Genomic DNA, 17099 nt, shown 5'->3' on the forward strand with positions numbered 1-17099 from the left:
ATAAGAATCCCAAAGCCCCGACTCAGTAGACACACACATACATACGCAGAAGAGAGAAGCACCTGAACATGAAGAGGAGAAGCAGCAGCTAGACGTCAGAGACTACGGTCAGAGAAGGGTTCAGCTGGGGATGGCCAGACTCCAGAGGAAGATTATCTTCCTTCTCTACCCACTTTAGAGCTCCGCTTCCCTCTGAGAGCCATTTCCACTACTCAGTAAAGACCTCTACATTCACTACCCTTCAATTCATTCATGTGACCTGATTCTTCCTGGATGCCAGAAAATAACTTGGGTACCAAGAGGGCAGAGTGTAAAAGGCTGTCATCCTGTCCCTCCACTGAGCTGGTTAACACTTAGTCATCTGTGGATGGCAAATGCTAAAAGAACACTGATTGTGACACATGCCCTCTGGGGCACCGGGGGTCACAGATACCCACTTTCAGATGGCAGAGCTAAAAGAACATTGTAACATGCTTGGACGCTGCCATGGGGCCCTCACCAAGACTACTTCCATCAGAGTGGAGCTGATGCATTTACTGGCTGGAACCATCCACTCATGTGCTCCCTGCCATAAGGGATTGAGCACAGCAGCTGAGTAAACGAGCCACCACCCTCACAAGTCCTGCAAAAGGATCAAGGAAGCTATCCTGTTTCATTATTATTGTTGGTGGGGATTTCTGTCAAGGGAAAGTGCTTGCTCCAGGAACTGTAAGGAGCCAAGTGAAGAATGCAAGATAGCAATAGAAGGATCAGCAAACCCAGGCAAAGGAAGGCCTGGAAAATTTCCTTAAGGATGTTGTCTTTCTCATGAACTCTCTGGGAAACCATTAAACACTCATGCAGAAAAGTTTGGAAATCCAATTTGCATTTTAAAGATGTCTTTCCCAGCAGCATGGAAACAAAAATGGATTAGTGGAAAGCTAGATTGAAGATAGGGTACAGGCTAGAGGTTTTTGCAGGAAACTCAGATAAAGGTGATGGCAGTAGGAATGAGGGTGATCTTTGCTATAGCAGGGACGTGCATAGAGCATTGCTGAACCACAGAGCAGAGGTATATTTCTCCGAGTTGCTGCGTATAGAGAGTAGGCTCAAAGATCATGTCCCAAAAGCATTGCAAACGTTAAATGAGACTCTCACTGCATCTGCAAATTCCTGTTATACTATCACTTTGTGTGGTCCAATGTGATTTGAAGGAGAAGTTGAGACTAGACCATCTTTCAGGTTGTTCCCCCAACTGTGTGTATTTACAAGGTATTTTATCATTCTGGGCCTCAGTTCCCTAATTTGAAATATGAAAAATAATGTAGTCTCTACTTCATAGGAATAATGTTTTAATCACATAATATAATGAAAAAGAAATTTGACCAAGGAAGGAATATTGTAAAAATGTAAGTTATTAATTTTTTTTGCATAATTGTTGAAAGCGTATCTTTCTAAAATATGGTAGGAAGGGAGAAAATAGGACTGAATATTGTTTCTATGCTCAGAGAAAAAGATATTATTGTCTCCCTTTTCATTTTGTAAGTTTAGAGGTTTTAATTCTAAGCATTTTGTAAAAAGCTCCATACCCTGTGGGTGCTAAATAATTACTTGTCAACTGACTTGTTATTAAATTTTACTTTTAATCACCTTGCAGAGAGAATTTAAAGTAGGCTACAGAAGGACAGTCTTGATAACCTAATTGATCTTAAAATGTCCCTAAGTCTGCTGTGTTGCATTTAAATTCATAAGCTATTACACCTTAATTTCTTTAGAGAGAAGATAGTGCTCTGTGAGCTTTTTCTACAATAAAGAATTTTGGAAAAAAATATATTTCAATGGAACAATTATTTCTTTCCAAGGGAACAATTATTTCTTTCACAAGATGACCTTTCCTTTAAACACCTCTGGTTGGTAAAACTTTGTAAGTTTTAGGGGGGAAATGAATTCTTTAGAACAGTGTCTCTATCACCTTTTCCAAACAAAAGAAAGGAAAGAGATAATTTGAAAAAATGATACAACAAAAACCCAAATTTCAAGGCCAGATCTTATAAAGTGCCTGCACGTAGAACATTTAGTCTCACCGATTCGTGAGAAAGGTGCATGCTGTTTTACAGTGGCTGTCTGAGTACCCAAGTCTCCAGGTAACTGATATTGCAGTTCTCAGAGCTGTTGTGATGAGCTGGGATGAGTCAGGTGGTATATCCTTCCTTCTGGATGCACTGAAACTTCCTCCTTAAAAGCAGAACGATGATCTGTAGCCTTTGGTTTAATGGCGTCTCATGTGCTTGGCTTTCGAAAAGCGAATGACCAAGTAAAATCTGGAGCAACTCACCAACTATTCAGATGCTTACTTTTCCTATTACCAAACTCTAAATGACTTGTAATCATCTAAATGATGCATTTTCTAGATTCTGGCAGCTTCCAGATATCAGACACAGATATCTACAGTTTTCAAATATCTGTCATTAAGATCAGGCCTTTGCGATTAGACAGAAATGGCGGCAATACATGGATAACCACCTACCAGCAATAAAACTTTACTTAAATTCTCTAAAACTCAGTTTCCTCATTTGAGAAGTGGGGATATTAATAATGTCAAACCCATATGTTTATAGGCGGCAGGATTAAAAAAGCAAAGCTTTCAGCTCATTACTGGGCACATGGAAGCACCCAATACATATAAGCTGTTATTCTGAGTCCTCTCTCATTGTCTTGTGGATGGCTGTCTTCCAATGTCTTCACATAGCCTTTCCTCTGTCTGCAACTGTGTCTTAACCTTCTCTTATAAGGACAGTGATCATATTGGACTAGCGCCCACCCATATTACCACATTCTTTTTTGATTACCCCTTTAAATCCCTATCTCTAAATAATAGTCACATTCTAACTTGCTGGAGTTTAGGATTTTCATATAGGAATTTTGAGGGAACACAATTCAGCCCATTACAAGGTCTTGTAAGACCAAAATTAAGGTGACAGTTGATACTACAGTCTCTTGGGGTCCCTTTTGAACCTCATTGTTTGTAGATAGAATTCATTTTGGATTAGGCTAAGTTGTTAGAAAGGAAAAGATAATATAATGTTAGATAGATACAGATAGAGATAGATAGAAAATGTATATAAAATGTAACATATATATAATGTATAAATATAATGTTATATGTATATAAAATATACCCAGCTCTGAAATATACCTTTTTAGGTATATTTAGGTTGACTTCTTCATTCTTGGTATTCGCCTTACTTAGTCTGCTCATTCTCTAGTCCAATCACTTACATTTCTTTTTCATTTCCTCCTGATTTTTTAAAATTCTTGAAATATTTCATTTTTATATTCTTAATGAATGGGGTTTCTTTTCATTGCCCAGGCTGGCCTAGAACTCCTGGGCTCAGGCAATCCTCCTCAGGCTCCCAAGTAGCTGAGACTAAAGGTATATGCCACCACACCCAGCTTAGAAACTTAAAAAAAAAGTTCTTTTTAATTAAGAAGCTACTAGGATGATTTGTAGAATAAGACAGAAGTCAAACTCTAGAATGAATCATATATACATTTTAGATCACACATTAATCTATAAACATAAAATAAACCTTCGGTGGACCTCGATACTAATCCCTCTGGGTTCTCCTCCCTACTGAATTTTCATCTCTCTTAACCAATCTGGAGAAAAAAATAATAATAATGATCTTTATCTTGTTGCAGCACCCACTATTCTTCTGTTTGGAGTGGCGACTTTATAAATGACATTATCTTAGGAAGACTTTCTCTAAAATTGTGCACTTGCTCAATAATTATCAAATATTCATCACTTCCTAGTTATGGAAGTTTTGCATTGCATTCTGTTATGTGATAGAAGAATGCTTTTAAACTCAGTAAGTTTTCAATAAAAGAAATGTGTATGTTACAGTGCAGGGCTCTCTCTCTTTCTCTGTTTCTGTTAATCTTTGTTCTTCCTGTTGCATGCACACTCCGTGTTCCCAGTTTTGTTATGTCTGGCTTGATCAGAAATCCTCATGTACTGAGCTGAAAAGAAACATCACTTCCTGTTTGTGATTGGGCAAATGCAAAGAAAAATGGTCATTTATTGATATTAATGGTAAATTTTTTCCTGTTCACTGCCCCACAGGCCCATAGCTTCTCAGATCAAGAGCAACCATTTAGCAACTGTATTCTCTTTAAATTGTGGGTCAGATTGTATTTCTTATGATACTTGGATATCCTAATATTACTGAATTAAACTGCGATTGAGTTAAAATAATGTTAAGAAAAACTCCACTAGTAGACTTCTTAGTTCTTGGTATTTGCCTTCCTTAGTCTGCTCATTCTCTAGTCCACTCACTTAAATTTCTTTTTCATTTCCTCCTGATTTTTTAAAAATTCTGTTATAGTATTCTTTTGGTTATAGATTCAAACATGTTCTTCTTACATGTTTTGAGAAAATCTGAATGTCAATTCGTATAATTGCAAACAATTTCACACAACATGGATCTGAAATCTAGACTGCAAATTTATTACATGCATTTAAGTTTTAATACAAAATGTTCTTATTATATAATCACTAAGTGGAATTAGCTTTTAATCTTGCTAGACAAAGTTTATAAGACATCATTGTTTTTGATGAGGCTCCTGCTCTAGGCCTTAGCACCTAAGGGTGACTCCAGATCAAACCAAAATGGAGTCACTTTTGCAAAGTGTCACGTAATCAAACTGAATTTTCAAATGAGCTTTTTTTTCCTAAAAACCAGGAGATTCTACTGAATCTGAGTCAGCACAATAGGGCACTTTTCTCTGTTTTAAGTCTATAAGGAAAGTAGCTTTGAAATGAACAATTTTCATGTTCCTTGTTTCTGATTTCTTTAGTCACTTTCTGGCTATAAAGCTAAACTTTTCTGCCCGACTTATTGTAATAGTCATTCTACTTTGTAGAAAGAGCTGTTGCCCAATTCTAGAATCACAAATAGAAGACAACTAAGTCTTTAAATTAGATTTGCTGCGATTTTGTCATTTGATAGTCAATGTAACTAGTTAGTCCAAAGAAATTTTTGCATGTCTACATTGACTTTCAATAATTTTGAGAAGTAACTACATAGATTTTACTTATTCTACTAGAAACTTGGAATATACTTTCTCTAGAAAGTATCAAATCAAGAGCTATAACTTTGTTAGTACAGAGCAATAAAATCTTTATATCAGATTCTGATTTAAAAATACAATACAAGACAATTCAAGCTTAAGGGTATGGAAAACCAAGTGTATTTCATATGCTTTCATTTTTCAAAAAGTTTATTACCTTAATGTCATGTTGTACATGGACCACTCGCATCTGAATCACTTGAGCTGATTACTGTTTGTTCAGTTTTACTTTTTAACTCAGATATATGTGGTCTCTGGCATAGTGAATCTGAATTCTGTGGGAGGGACCCTTACTGAAGAATTTTCAGTAAGTTCATTAAGTCATTCAGCACACATCTCAGTGTCCACCATGTACCATCCATTATTATAGGAATAATGATACAACCACAGCTGCTACCTGTCACAGAAAACTACATTCTATTTCATGGGAGACAAGTAAAGAAAAAATTAATTTAAAAATAATTATAATGTCCAATTTGGTAAGTGCTATTCATAAAAATAAAGCACCTCAAAGGGTTAGGGACCCCAATTAGGAGGAAAAGGAGGGGAGATTTCAATTTCAAATAAAATAATAAAGGAATGGATCATAGAGACAATGCATGAAGGAAAAGAGGGGAAAATCCAGTAAGATATGTAAAGAGAAGGACTTTCCAGGCATAACAAATTAGAGTTGAGATGAGAGGAGCCTAATACGTCTGAATAAGAGCGAAAATACTAGGGTAGCTGAAGTTAGCTGAATGCAGCAGAGACAGTATTTGTGGGTCCATAAGAGAGTGAATTCTGCAGACACACTGCTTGGTGACAGCCACTCACTTGCTGTGTGACCTTTGGCAAGCTTCATAATTGCTCTGTGCCTCAATTACTTCATCTCTAAAGTAGATGAGCAATAATTGTACCTACCTTATTGAGTTGTTATGAACATTTAATATTTGTAACTGCTTGGTACTCATAAAAATAAAGAATAACAGAAGATGGGTTCAGAAAGGCAAGGGGTACTGAATCTGTAGAATATTTACTTTCTCTCTGAGTTGAGAAACCAATATAGGTTTGAGTTGAGAAATGGTGAGATTCAACATACATATTAAGTAGGACAGAGTTTTGTATTTTTTTTTTTTTTTATTCCTGGTTAAGGAATTCCTTGGAAAGAACACCTTGAATTTTTGATCCAGCATGTCATGTATTTTATTTTATTGTTGTGGCTTTCGACCATCTGAATATCAAAAATCTCCTCTGTTTAAAATATGCTCAAGTATTTCCAAGGGTTAATATATGCTCCAGTACCTGTTATTCTGGTCATGAATAGTAGAGCACCACTCATACTTTCCTTGTTGCTACATCCTAACACAAATCTATCATTTCCAAAGTTCTTGACCCGCACTTTCCTTGTCCATATTATAGGATATATATGTTTGTCCAGCTTATCTCACTGTGTTATTTGAATGTCAACTGAGATAAAATATACATTAGCTCACTGAAAATGATAAAACTCTGTAAAAGCAAATATTTGATAACCCATGGTGTTGTTCTGATGTTTTTAAGTTTTATAGCATTGGGCCAATTACAGAAGGTCCCTAAATTATGATAGTTCAACATACAATTTTTTTTTAAAAGACAAGTTTTCACGCCGTTGCCCAGGCTGCAGTTACAAATTTTTGACATTAACATGGTGTGAAAGAAATACACATTCAGGAGAAACTGTATTTCCAATACCCATACAACCTTCTTTTTCTTTTTGCTTTCTGTATTCAATACATTACATAAAATAACACTTTTTTTTATAGAATAGGATTTGTGTTAGATGATTCTGCCCAACTATGGGTTAATATAAGTGTTCTGACCATGTTTAAAGTTGGCAAAGCTAAGCTATGATGATTGGTAGGTGAGGTCTATTAAATGCATTTTCAACTTACAATATTTTCACCTTACAATGGGTTTAGCAAGATGTCATTCTGTTGTAAGTCATGGAGCACCTCTACTTTTTCCTATTTGCCCACTTACAAATTCATCTATTTCCTACTTGTACTTTTGAAATTCTTTAATTATGTCATGCACTGTGCCAAATTCTATTTTGGTCTTCATTTTAAGAGTTACTAGTTAACCTGAGGGTTGCATTTTTGATTTTGAGTACCTAAACCAGTATGTCAAACACTGAGCACTCAAATACCTAGACAAGTATAGAACTGAAGTTGCCTGAAGCAAAGGCAAGCACAGCATCGTGGATGGACATAGTAAGCCCTAATATTGCAGATGGCCCCAAATAACACTACGACCAAGAATTCATGCTCACTGACGCAAGTTTATTTGCTAGTTTGGGGATGAGAATGAGATTGAGACTCGAGACAAGTTAAGTGTTTGGGTGATGCTTAGATAATGTAGAAGCATGTCAGGGCCTCTGAGTCTGAGGATTAAGGTTGGAGAATGAGAATACACTAAAATCATGTCAATGTTTAGCATAGGAGAATAAGTATGTGATTGTATACATTTAATTTAGTATTCTCAGGCCTTTCTACCTTGACTATTCATTGAGAACTGGGCTATATTCTCTCACCGAAAATGGATGTCCCTTCTGTTTAGTTACTAGTTTCCCACATGCCATTCTTTTTCCGTTTTTATTATTTTATTTAATTTTTTGTCTCTCATCAAAGAGCAATACAACTTTGGTTATAAACAGCAAGTGCTACGAATTGCCAGCTGGATGCTCTACTTGTAGGCAATGACAATAAGAAGAGGCTGATGAACAAAAGCTCATGTTGCTGATGAGAAGCAATTAAGAGAGCAACTAAGGATAAGTGTTCCATTTGAGACAGACAGGCACACAGAGAGTGAGTGAGAGAGAGAGAGAGAGAGAGAGAGAGAGAGTGAGAGAGAGAGAGAGAAAGAGAGAGAGAGAGAGAGATCACCAGGTCATTCAGACTTTACAAAGCCTGTCTGTTTTCTTTCCTTCAAGTGGCTAAAGATGCCAGGAATCCTGACATCCTCAATTGAATTTTCCCCAGGTTAATCCCATCCTTCTAAAAATATCCAAGCCTAAAATAATGATGATGTCTAACACAGAAGTGGTTCTTAGCCCTGGGAATAAGAGGACAGCATGGCCGTGGAGCTGCACAGCAGCTTGTTAGAATGATGTCTGTAGTGGCATGATGGGGCCTGGAGACAGTGTCTGTGGGAATTCCAGCAGCAGGCTTCAACCCTATCACATGGCACTTGCATAGAAACTCATGAAACAACTCAAAAAATACGTTTGTGCTCACAAATATCACTGCAATGGTTATTGAAACTGTACTTTCAAAATCTAATGTCTCCAAGTTACTCAGTAACCCTACTCTTAATGAATTTACAATTATTTTTTAGAATCAGTCCTCTGTGGTTTCTTCAAGTTCTCCTAAGCAAACAGTGATGCTTTGTTTGTTTGTTTGTTTGTTTGCTTGCTAATCTTTGGTGGAAAATAATGCTGCTTTCATTTGCTGACCGAACCTGCAAAAGTCTTGTTATTTATCATGTCAGTATCAGCAATGGGAAGGCAGTAAATACAAAGCTTAGGACAGCAAGTTCTAGGAGTCAGGAAGGCCTGGGTTCAAATCCATGGTTTACTGTATGTAACTTAGCCAAGTTACTTGACCTTGATAAGCTTCAGTTTTATCAATGATAAAAAAAGTAAACATAGTATCTAAGTAAGAGAGTTCTTCTTAGAAATTCAAGAGGGGGAAAAGAAGCATATACAGTGACTGGTAAATAGTAAATAGGCAGGAAAGTTACATGTTATCATAAATTCTCAAGCTAAAGCATTAATAAGCAACATAATTAAATGGCGTGTGGCTTTCAATGGGGAGTTTCTTTAATTCATTATTTAAAAATTAAAAACATAAAGAACAAAAAACTAAGCTAAACTCTTCTTTCTCTTTTGGATGTTTTATTTTACTTTATAACTAAAACATTGCTCAAGACTAATTATATCCTTGATTTTAACTTCAGTTTTGTTGATGATGAAAGATAGAGAAAAGGATTTCAGCACCTGGGGTGGGAGGATAAAATGGTTTATTATTTGGTGGAAGAAAAAAATAGTATGGAAGTTATTTATAGTCATCAATCAATAATTGCACACTTTTGAATCAGAAATAATTGATTGGAAAGCAAGTTTTGAGATTTAACGAAGTAGAAGATGCTAATTGCTATAAGCACCCTGAGTTTGCCCTCTCTGCTACCATCAGGTCATTTTTCACGTATCTATGTGTGCCTTACCCTTCTGGTTTAGAAAATGATGCTGCTTCCCATTATTAGCAAGGCATGGTTAAAATCTGAAACCTACTTTAAAAGTACTGTCACTCTGAGAGTTTTGCACAGTAAGAGAGTTTGCAACGATAAGGAAGTGAAGTAATCTCAAAGACAGTTTCTACTACAATGTAGATGTCAACATTATGCCAAATACACCCATTAACTGAGAATCCTGCTTTTGAATCAGCCTACTCAGGCTTGTGGCTTCGTCTGCATATGTGAATGTGTTTGTGTTCACTGCCAAGTACGCTTTGAGTTGGTGAACACAGATGCCACAATGAAGGCTGAAAATACTAGGTTTTTAAAAAAGTTACATCCTGAATTTCTGCCTGCGCCCCCTGTGTGTTTTATTCTTAATTGAAATGTTCATATAAAAAGAAAGATGATTATGTGATTCCTTTACCGGCTGCAACTAAAGAATATTCTAGTACTCAGAGCTGGTGCACACCTCTGCTGGGCTTTGAATTCCTTTTAATGAACTTACACATTTCAAATAGGAAATACTAACAAGGCTCTTTGCTTCATTAACTGCTGCCAAAAGAATGTACAGGAAAACAAGACTGCTGGTTTCTGAATTTGCTTGTCCCATTCATGTTACTGCCGATGGGTGCCAAGAGGACCTTAGAAAATGAACTACTCTTTGGAAATGAGCGAGCTGAACCCAAACTTTCTCCCACCCACATACACTCTCTACCCAAAACAAACTATTTCACATAACACAAGAATATCTCTGCTCAAAGACTGAGTCAATAAAAGCGAATATCGTTCATAACTCAAAAAAATTCTTTGGACCAGCTCTGTCAGATTCTTAACTTTAAGACTGAGCCTGTAGGGATTGCCCATTTTTTAAGGAGATCACCAGAAGGAAACATAAAACTTAATTGTCATCCGTATTTATGGAAATAAGAATATGCCACTTGTCACCAGTTTCCCACCAGTCTAAATAATTGCGTTTTGGGAAGTGTTTCCATTATCTATTGCTGTGTAACAAACTCCAGGACTTAGTTACCTTAAACAACGGTTATTTTATTTGTCCATGATTCTTTGGGCCAGGAGTGGTGGCAGGGCTCAACTGGGTGGTTCACCTGCTTTATATAGTGTCACTGGGATGGACGAAAGTGGCAACATGCCTTCATTCACATACCTAGCAGATGGTGTTGGTGACGGGCTGGCATTTCAGACTGAGGCTGTATTCTCCTTCACATGGCTACTTTGTCGTCTTCACAGCATGCAGCTGGGTTTCAAGATGGAGCATTCTATGAATGATGAGAGTAGATTCTTCCTAGACACTAAGGAGCCAAAGAGCCCATGGAATCAAGATGCAGAGATACTCAAATTCAAGGACTCAAAGTAATATATATTAATTGTCTTATTCTTTTAAGGACTTGTTTTAATGCAGTACATACATTGTTCAAAAATATCTTTTAAATTTCAGTATGTATACATTCTCCCCCTGAGACAGGCTTTGAGGATGAGCTCACACACGTTAGGTTTAGAATGTTGCCATCTCTCTGTAATATTAAGATGAGAAACAGCAGAGCTTAAAACAAAGTGAGGTGTGGTGAGAAATTGTCTGACCAAGTGTATGGCATATGCCTAAAACAGAAAAAACTTCTCTTTGATCTTGTCTGGCAACTTGGTACCTGTGCACCTGAGTCTAAGTACAATCAGATAAATGTGGCTATTTTGCTTGGTACAAGTTTGACAAGCCAAGATCCTGCTAAAGATTCTTAGTGTTGATTCTACTATTCAATCCAAATAGCATGACTAAACCTAGCAGAACCTAGGATATACTTTAAAAGATCCTCAACTCCCCTCCCTTCCTCCCTCTAAAAAATATGTGCATTCCATCTGTCTTAGTTTTAAAGACCAAAGGCATCCCTGGAAGGTTGTGAAGAAGTCTCTTTCATTCTTCCTATTTAAATGGTGGGGAAAGAAGTTGGTGTTAAGTGATTTGCTCAGATTTGACACTTACAGACAGAATTTACTTGAAACTTTCATCTCTTGTCTCTTTATAAAGTCGTTTTTGTCTTCCCCCTACCACTGGCATATACACACCACAATTATTATATACAATTAACTAAATTCCCAAGAGAACAAAAACTTACTTTTAATTAATTGATGATGCCAAGTTCAAGACATGTTAATGATGTTAATTACTAACCCCGTAGTAATACTTCTTAACTCAGAGGTAAGTGGCTCTTTGTCTTGATAATAATTATAGCAGAGATCACTGAGGCTAGAAATACCGAGTTTAAAAACAAACTCTAGTCATTCATTTTCTACCTTCCTTTTCACTGAACATTCAACCTTAGTGTCAGGAGAGAAATGCAAGGAGATATATGTAGATACGGGTAAGCTGGAGAGCTCCTGCTTCATATAAGGTACCCTCATCTTCTGTGAATTATCATGTGATCATATGAGCCTAGTGTTGCAAGTGCTTTTGATATGTCAAGAAAAACCAGGAATTCAGATTTTTTTCATGCATACTCCATATTTTTAAAATGTTAGCAATAATTCAGATTTAAAACAGTGTGAGGGTCAGTTTCCTAGGGCAAAATAATAAAAGCACAAAAACAAACTGCATAGAAACATTTATAAGGGCATATCAAGTACCATGCATGAGTTTCGAGCTTCTTAAATAGTTTTTGTTTTTTTTAATTTAGGTTAAGACAAGATAGAAGAAATATTTTCCTTGTTTCTTTTTATTTCTTCCTAAGCACTGAAGTAAAATTCACGTAGACACATAACATGTAAATTCAAATGTACAACATCCATATATAAATACAAATAATATGTATGGTTTCTGTGGTGTTGTAGATTTCATGGTGTGGTAGATTTCAGACATGAGTACAAATCCTTCCATCTCTAGATGTGCGTCTACATCCATTTGACACTACTCTCATCATGAAGTAAAGTCTCTTTCCCTGTCCTTGAATCTGGGCTTGACCATGTGACTTGTTTGGTTATTGAGACATTTACAAAAGTAACAGAAGCAGAGTCTCTCCGAAGTGTTTGTGTACTGGGGCTCGCTTGTCTTGCTATTCTGTGGAACTCTTCTGCCATCATGTGAATAAGCTAAGACTGCCCTGTGGGAGGAAGAGGGGCCACATGAAAGGAGCATCCAGAAATTGCAGCTGGCCTGGTGTGCCTAGGTGAGCCAGGTGAACTGCAGCTTTATGCCAGTTGAGCCAACTCAGTCCAGAGAGCCACCAGGCTGACCCATGGAATCATGAGAAATAATGAGCATATATAGTTTAAAGCTATTTTCAGATTCACTTACTATTGAGGAAAGAGTAGGCTTTAATGAGGAATAGGTTTTCATTTCTTAGCTGTATGATATGGATGAGGGACTTGAGCTCTCCTAAGTTCTGGTTTCCCTAGTGACATAACATATGTGAGTTAAAAAATAACATGCAACTGTATCAATATTTATCTGTCCTTCTATTTATTTATCCATTATTCATTTATTCATCTGTTCATCCATCCATCTTTGTATCTATGGATTCATCCATTCATACATCCATCCGTCCATCCATCCACCCACCTATCCATTCATCCATCTATCCATCTATGCATACATTGATGTATCAATGCATCTATTTATCCATCCATCCATCCATCCATCCATCCATCCATCCATCCATCCATCCATCCATCCATCTTATCCCATGAGCTACTCAATAAATATGTGACCATTCTCCTTTGCTATTTTTAAAGGGCTTTATAAGTAATGTTATTAATATATCAATGGTTTCTGCTTCCAAGGAACTTTCACAGGTTTTTTAAAAACCTTACTCTTTGCAACAAACTTGCTTGGTATATACAGTGTCCTTTAAGCAAATTAAGAAATATAAAAACTGAAGCTCAGAGAGTTATAGGAGTTAGTTTGACAAACAAAGCTAATGATGCTGGAAAGACTTAAAATCAAGTGCATTGACTTGTTCTTGCTGAAGAGTGCTATTTTCTCTCTAGCTCCTAAGTGAAACAGTGACATAATTTTAGGCAAATTATTTATTCCAGATTCAGATCTCCAATGAAAGTATTATAATTTAAATTATAAAACTAATTTAAAATATAGTTTTATATGGCCATTTTTTAATTCACCAAAAGGCATATTTTCACAGATATTTCATATGCATACAAGGAAAGACAAAGTGAAGACATAACGGTGTCATGTTTTTAAAAATTGTAATATATTCCAGGAGTATTTTTTACTATATGTTTTCTTCATTTTTCAGTTATACTGTTTATTTGATTAGGTAAGGATACATTGAATTTTTTTTTTTTTTTTTTTTTTTTTTGAGACGGAGTCTCACTGTGTCGCCCAGGCTGGAGTGCAGTGGCGGGATCTTGGCTCACTGCAAGCTCCGCCTCCCAGGTTAACGCCATTCTCCTGCCTCAGCCTCCCCAGTAGCTGGGACTACAGGCGCCCGCAACCTCGCCCGGCTAGTTTTTTTGTATTTTTTAGCAGAGACGGGGTTTCACCGGGTTAGCCAGGATGGTCTCGATCTCCTGACCTCGTGATCCGCCCGTCTCGGCCTCCCAAAGTGCTGGGATTACAGGCTTGAGCCACCGTGCCCGGCCACATTGAATATTTTTAAGAGAGGAAACAGCAGTTACTGTTAAGGTTTCAGAAAATAGTTATTTCTTTGTTTCTATTTTAAAACTAGCCATGCTATATATCAAAAGTGTTAGTATTCTCACTCTTTATCCTTGGTGGGGTTTGATACTCTCACCTTTCAAATACTGCTTCCGTTTTATCTTCCATTTGTCATATTTCCCCTTGGCAACTCCATTACTGTAAGAATGTCATTTTATTTTCTTTTTCTCTCCCACTTCTCAGTTTCTCTCATGCCACTCCCTAAATAGGAAAAATAGCTCTGTTAATCTTAACAAATCTTTTTCCTTCTTTGGTAGTAAAAAACCCAAAACAAACAAACAAATAAAATGTTAAATGTGTCTTTTTGTATGCGCAGGTTTCACACCAAGCTCACTGACCACTCTGCTCACCTGCTTAAATTATGACAAATATCTTCTTATCTTTCATATCTGTCTCTGACTATAGACTTTTTGGAAACCAGAGTTAATTTTTAAATGATTGTTTGTTGTGTAATATTCTAGTATTGGGGTTTATGATTTATTTTTAATAAATGTACTTTCAGTTGGTAAAGTACCTTTTTTGTCTTTCTTGATTCTTCCTCTCAAGGACATGTGGGAGTTTCTTATTATCACCAACATCTGGTCTTCAAGGTCTAAAATTCAAACTATAAACTTGCCTAAAAAAACACACGTGCATGCAAACACAGCTGTCTGTAGTTTCTTTTGATCCCGCTGTAAAAGAAGCTACGTGTCATTTTCTTGATTTGAGGCTTTTCCAAGTGAGGGAACTAACAGATCCTGGACTTCTCACCCTCATCCTTTTCATCTTTACTCCTTAGGGCACAGCATGTGTGAAAATTGTGGGCGAAAAGACATTCTTTCACACATTCAAGATTATGTTGCATTTTGGTGGAAAATAATTCGGACAAACTGAGGTATCCATTTGCTTTTGGGGGCATCTTGTTAAAGACGTCAAACTTGAGCCTGTTTCACATTTGCTTTTTCTGCTGAGTGGTGTTTAGGGGAAGGGAGGGAAGCGTTATGTAAATGTATTTTGTGATCAAACTAATTTAAGCCTTATTTTAGTGGCAGATGAAGGGCCTACATTTATGAACATATTAACTGGTACCATAGATAAACCTAAACAGTTCAAGTTTTTCAGGGAGTCAGTATGAAATAGCATGCATGCCTCCTTGCTTATGATCAAGGAATAAAGTTAGAACCACCAAACTCTATGTGGAGGAGATTAACACAAGTTAAATTAGGCTTGTCAAATCTCACCATCCCAGTATAGAGACAGGAAGAGAAAAATGCCAATAGTGTTCACATTTTGCTTAAAAGATAATTTCAATTTCTTCGCATGCATTTTTCCCAGAGATGCAAAAAAGCAGCAAAGCAAGAGTCCATATTCAAAATTTGCCCTCAATGACTTTTGAAGCCATGTATGTTGATTAATTTATTAAAAATTTATTTGCTTTAAAAGAAAACTAAATCATGATAGACCACACACATTTTCTATAGCTGGAAGAATTACAAAACAGATTTTCTGAATTAGTAGGGCCTCTCGATTTTGCTTTGTCATTCTTGTCTTATTAAGTGGAATGACTCTGTTGTAAATAAATACGCTTGTTATATTTTAGAAGATGGTTTGGGATATTTTGGTTGCCTAAGGCTGAGAAAGGCTTCCGGATCTTGACTTACAGGTTAACAAAAAGTGCCCATTCTAGACCTTATGCATAAAAAGTTTTCTTTTTTGAAAAATTAGTGCAAAAATGAAAATCATCTAAGTATGAGGTTTACTAAAGACTTTTTCCCTTGTTTTGTTCCAAATCCCACATTTTTTTAATGGTATAACCAAGAGATCTTGAATGACAAATTCAATAGTAAATTCAACAAAATGATTAATGTAAGAATAACAAATTAAAAGATTTCCTAAATGGCAACAACTCTTGAATTTATGATTTCAAATGATAATAATGGATTCCTCAAAAGTTTCCAATTGCAGCAGGTCTTTCAAATGTGATTATCTCTGCTTCATTTTTCTCTCTCTACCAAAAGTTTTATGCTACATTACATACGATTGAGTTGGCTTAGCCTAGGAAGGCTTCACAAGAAAATCACGTTTGGATGAATTGCAAAAGTAAGAAACATGAGTTACTGGAGAGGTGAGCCTCACATGTAGGACACGGTCATGAAAAGGTAAGAGTGAGGAACATGTCAGTTCTGCTGCAAGTGACCAGTGAAAACATTGGGACAATAGAAACGGAGGTTTGTATTGAGGAACAAGAACAAAAAATAAAAACATCAGGACAAGTAGAAACATAGGTTTGGATTGAGGGTAACAACAGCAACAAATAATAACAATGGACAAACAATGAAACCTCACCAAATAAAAGAATATAATGAAGACAGGTAACCGGAATTAGCTGTAAACACATTATTACTTACATTCTTAAAATGTAGTAATGCTGCTTTTAAGTATACATAGCAAAATGGAGTCATTATCACCCATTTAGATGTCTTTGAGAAACTTACTAAAGTGTGTAGATAAGGATTACCTATAAGTAGAATACTGAAAGCGCATACTTTGATATTATTAAGCAGATGTAAAAACCAAAAGACATTTTCAGTAGTGAAAATAAAACATTCATGTACTCAAGAGAGGAAAAGGCTGGTTGCCTTTGGACCATAGCAATAGATAATCACCAGAATGGAGAATGCACTGATTTTAAATCTTAATCAGTTGTGACTTCACAAAGTTTACCACACTTGCAAAGCCCATGGCTTGAAAGTCAACCTATCAGCAACAACTGACTCCAGGAACCACATTCTTGCTTCTGAAAAATCATAAATTCTTCAACTCTAATTGTGCTATATAAGTTACTTGCTTTATTAAGAGAAATTATTATACACAAGCCTGGATCTCCCTTAGATATCAAGTACTATATTTCAGATTTTCCTTTCAGATGTTGAATTGTGGCCTTTTCTTCTCACAGTAGGTAGGGTTTTCTCTAACGATTTTATTTATTAATTAAAGACTAATAGAAAATATACCTTATAAAATACAGAATGGGGAAATCCATTCTTTCAAGAAACTCTCACTTGTAATTGTG

This window comes from Piliocolobus tephrosceles, chromosome 6, assembly GCF_002776525.5.
Source record: "Piliocolobus tephrosceles isolate RC106 chromosome 6, ASM277652v3, whole genome shotgun sequence".
Taxonomy (NCBI): domain Eukaryota; kingdom Metazoa; phylum Chordata; class Mammalia; order Primates; family Cercopithecidae; genus Piliocolobus; species Piliocolobus tephrosceles.